The sequence below is a fragment of the Pteropus vampyrus genome, unplaced genomic scaffold (genome assembly GCF_000151845.1).
Source record: "Pteropus vampyrus isolate Shadow unplaced genomic scaffold, Pvam_2.0 Scaffold70, whole genome shotgun sequence".
In the NCBI taxonomy this organism is placed as follows: Eukaryota; Metazoa; Chordata; class Mammalia; order Chiroptera; family Pteropodidae; genus Pteropus; species Pteropus vampyrus.
The window spans coordinates 4,418,194-4,422,976 of NW_011888851.1; the positions used below are offsets into that span (position 1 = coordinate 4,418,194).

At 34.2% G+C, this 4,783-nt stretch overlaps 1 pseudogene; it reads right to left on the reverse strand.

Moving 5' to 3' along the window:
- Window positions 1-344: 344 nt before the first annotated feature.
- LOC111740930 lies at window positions 345-463 on the reverse strand (annotated as a pseudogene).
- Between the last annotated feature and the right edge of the window lie 4,320 nt (window positions 464-4,783).

A 4,783-nucleotide genomic window follows, 5' to 3' on the forward strand; every position in this document is an offset into this window, starting at 1 on the left:
TGGACTCTTCTTTTAGATCTATTAATAAATAAATTAAGAGAAGAAAAATAGATTTGTCATAAATACTCTTAAACTGATAAGACACTTAAGAAAAGAGATAATCAATAATTAATTTAATTTTGAAAAAAAATCAAAGAATAAAAGTTAAGATTCAATTGTAATATAAAAGAGAAAGCATTTAAAATAGAGTTCTAAAATAACTTTAAAATCTTTTTGTCACTTGAATTAAGGAAACTGTAAAAGGTTATGAGTGGGATTTTTTTTTTTTCTTTTTAGGTGAGGCAACCCTTGGTTGACCTCGCAGATTGCAAGGACCTTGTCAGCTTACAATTTCTTCTTTTTTAAGCTTACAGCACCTGGTCTTCCTAGCTGGTCTCCCATCCAAGTACTAACCAGGCCCGACCCTGCTTAGCTTCTGAGATCAGACGGGATCGGGCTTGTTCAGGGTGGCATGGCCGTAGATCTTAAAACACTGAAAGGATTCTCTCTGCATTTATCATAGATAAATAATGACATAGAAAGGGAATATGCCATATAAAAATAGCCCATTAATTTCCGCAGTATTATAATAATTTAGGAAAAAAATAGTCTTTATTTCCTCCTCTTCAACTCCCAACTTTCAGCCTCATGTTTCGCAAGTCTGGAGAGAGCATGAGTGACTTAACATGGCCAATAAGGCAATTTGGGGCCAAAACTCTCAAATAAAAGTGAGAGATACCTGTCATTCTAATGTATATAAATATTCCATCTTTTTGGAGCATTGGTGGTACAGACTGTATAAAATTTCAGAGTTCAAATATCTTCTTTTTTTTATAAAGCTAAACTTGAGTATTGTTTAGAATGTCATTTAAAGTATTTAAGAATACTTGAGATCATTTCAAAGAGACATAGGATTGCAAAACTGTAAAGAATTAGAGAATTAAATAAGAGAAGTTAAGGTCATAGCATATTACATTACATGATTTCCATTTTCTATGGCGTTTATTCAGTAGGTTAAAAATGTTTTTTAATTACTACCTTATAATTAAACATTCATAATATCTCATTGCTAACTGCTGACTTAAAACACTATATTATATTTGTCTACTTTTCTTTGACCAAAGCATTTTGCAACAGCAATTAATATTCTTAAAAGATGCATCATTAGATTTCTTTCACAAATTTAGACATACATCTGTATAAATAAGTTTTGAAGTTACTGGTGAATCTGGAAATCATCTCTAAGAAGAGTCTGCAACACAGAATTCAGAAGTGGGGAAGGTAGGGGTAACAGGGGTCAAATATTTGGTGACAGAAGGAAATTTAACTTTGGGTGGTGAACACAAAATGCAATATGCATATGATGTATTATTGAATTGTACACTGAAAATCTATTTGATTTTATTAACCAGTGTCACCCCAATAATTTTAATAAAAAGAAGGAAGGGAGTGGGAGTAAAAGTTTAATCAATACTTTCGAAGCACACTTCAGATCTTAGGAAGTGTACCCAAAGGAAGAGTGCCCATTTCTCTCCATTTGTCCCGGAAAATTGCAGGCATCCTTCTTCAACATTCTCAACATGTTCAGATAACCTAAGCTGATGAAGAGAAAAGTAGCAGAGAATAAGATAAATTTGTTAACAGGAAATCAGATTTTACTGTTGGAAAATCTTCTCTCCCTTCTCTGGTTTTAGACGGTTAAGGATGCCAACAAATATCTGCAGTAAGATAGCAGGGGTCAAAGAAGTTCATCCAAGCTGAGATGAACAGGTTACTTCTCTTTTTCGATTCTATTCTTACTTCACCAGTGAAACGAGAACATATTGAATTCTTAATGTTGAAAGAGGTTGTAGTAAGAGAAACTCTTTTATAAGTGAAATGATTTTGTATGATTTTCTGGTAGAAAATATTTGATCAAATGATTGTCTTCAGATTCCGGGATTCCACAGACCAAATATTGTTTATCTTCTTGGAGAGCTTTGGCAGGTTTTCTCTTTTTAGGAAACGAGTCGGAAAATATCAGTGAGACTTCAAAGCAATGGCTTGAATTTATCTTCTGATTTGTAAAATGACTGTTTCCATCACTTATCAGAACACTGAGTCCTTCTTATCGAATTGCAATCCTAGTATGTAAATAGAATCAGGAAACTGCTGGTTATCACATTCATTATAGGAAACAGCCCTACCAAAAGTTCCATGCCAAAATGATAGGAGTCTTTCAAGCTATATGAGGTACAGGAGGATGTTTGATAAATGTAAAATTTTGAGATTAGGAAACACAGCCTTGTTTTCCTTAATTTATGATCAGTGTTACACTTTTCCAAACTGGAGCATTAACTCTTGCTCGAAAGTTTCTGTTAATTCCCCCTCATTTTTCTATTTCCCTCACACTCAATAACTGAGTCAAGAGCAGTGGGCTTCATTCTGATCGCAACTCTGTCTTATTATCTGAGTTCAAGAAAGTTACAAAACGTCTGCAGCCCTTAGTTTTCCCACCCCTTAAATAAGAATTCTCACCCAGAAAACATCATAGTAATAAAAAAATAAATAAAATAAAAGTCTATATGCTACTCCCAGAGACTTGGATATAGAAGATCTTGGTGAGGTTAGGAAATGCTTGTATACATACATACACATATTTTTAGAGAGCTGTCTAGATAACTTTGACCACGAGCCAGTTTTAGGTACCACTGGACAATATTAGATGATCTGTGAGGACTTTCATAGATTTGTGAATATAAAATCTATTCTATGGTAATAGAAAATTTTGACATGAAATGATTTCACCTCAAAGTTGCCAATTCTTTGAATGACAACGTCTGACTCATTCTGCAAACCTTTGGTAACATTAAATAGCTACACATCTCAATGTGAATGGATAGATAAAAGAATAGAGAAAAAAAAACAAAACAAATAAAACTGGCCTTTAAGAAATGAAAAAGCAACCCCGGGCAAAAAAAATTTTTTTTTTTTTTCGTATTTCCTCAGTTGTGTTGTTATATAAATGATTAATCAGGGTTCTATCAGAATGTAGTTGTTGTATTATGTGGGGTTATTCAGGGAAGTTTTACAAAGGGACATATATACTCAAATGCAGACAGCAAGAAGGGACCCTGAAAATTGATAGCTCTAAAGAGAAAAGGGAGAGAACCATTACCAGCATCTAGAGGTCTGAGTTGCCCAGTTAGCACTGTGGCCTTTAGTAACTACCTAGTAACCTGGCAGGGAGAAAGACAAGGGATCGAATCCTTGGCCTCAATTTTTTCTCTTCTTCCCATGTGCTGTTGGTCCCTAATTTCCACCATTGACTGATCCCAAACAGTAGTCGGAAGGCAAAGATTATGCAGCACCTACATAAAGCCCGTCTTCTGCAGGCTCAGGTCAAGATGTAGTGCGATTTGGAGGAACAAAAGGTGATTAACCTGCAAAAAGACCTAGCTCTTTCCAGTAGTTTCAAACCTCCATGATTAGAACACAGAATCTTTTTTAAAAGATGTTGTTTCTTACCATATTTACATGAATATTTCCTATTTAGCTCCATAACCCAGTTCAGATGTCATCTTTTCTATAAAGTTGCCCTTGCCCCTTGCCCACAAGTAGCAGCAAGCCCCTCTTTGTGCTACCGAAGAACCAATTTGTATAACTACTCCTTTCACATTATGTTTTTGATCCATACTTAAATTATTACTGAATCTCTCATAATTAGAATAATCTATGTCAAAGTGTCATTGAGGTTCTGGGCTGAATCAAATTGAGGGGTCCAATTTGGTTTTCATTAACATATAACAACATCTGTGGCTGGTTTGCTCTTTTTCTCTCTGTCAAAAGGCCCACCTGAGAAATCACATACCATGGGACTATTGCTTAATAAACACAAAAAGCTAGGTAAACCTGTAGAACAGCCTTCTTGGTGGTGCTCCCAGGTCTGATACCCTGATGCACCCATCCCCCACTATATAGGTGGGTTAGTGAGAGAAAGCCACCTAGCCAAAATAAATGACTATAATTCCCTCTTCATTTTTGGCCCACCGTCTTTTTTCTAACCTCTATAAAACTTAATCTATACGTCACCGAATTATTTTAAATAAGGCAATTCTATGTAAATAGACAATTGTCCATTTACAAATGGAGAATTGCTTCCTTTCCATATACTACATTTTCAGTCATGTGTGCCTGTGGATAAATTCTGGTCACTTGTATTAAACTTGGAAAGCCCCATACTAATTAATCTTGGCAAATTATTTCTTAGAAAGGGCTATTTTTGATAAGCATCTGTTTTTGTGGATTCTTTTGAAAATTTATTTCAGATATTTTTGAATGACTATTTATAGCCTATAGTTAAATGAGATATTGTATGTAAAAGTATTAATGTAATATGTGATCTATAGAAAACGCTCCAAAAAAAAAGTAGTGATTATTATGTTTGTCATTGATAACCCAAGCTTACATTTGTAAAACCGTTGTATTTTATATTTATTACATATTATTTTATCTACTCTTATAAAGTAGGTATTTATAGAATTCCTTTATTGTTGAGAAAATTAAGACTGATTTGTTGCCTGAGTTTTTCAAATGAGATCACACAAGAAGAAAGCAACAAATTCCATAATTCAAATTTAGTTTTCTGACTTTCAAATCTTATGACATATGATTTCCCTTTGTGGCAACCAGTTTGTCCTTCTTTGTGCACTTATTATGTCATAATATCTCATTTTCTTTTCTCACAACTCTGAGTTTATCATGCTCCAAATATGGAACCGAACTCTTTCTTAGTCTAGAGAACTTTGAGGAGCCCCAGGTAAGG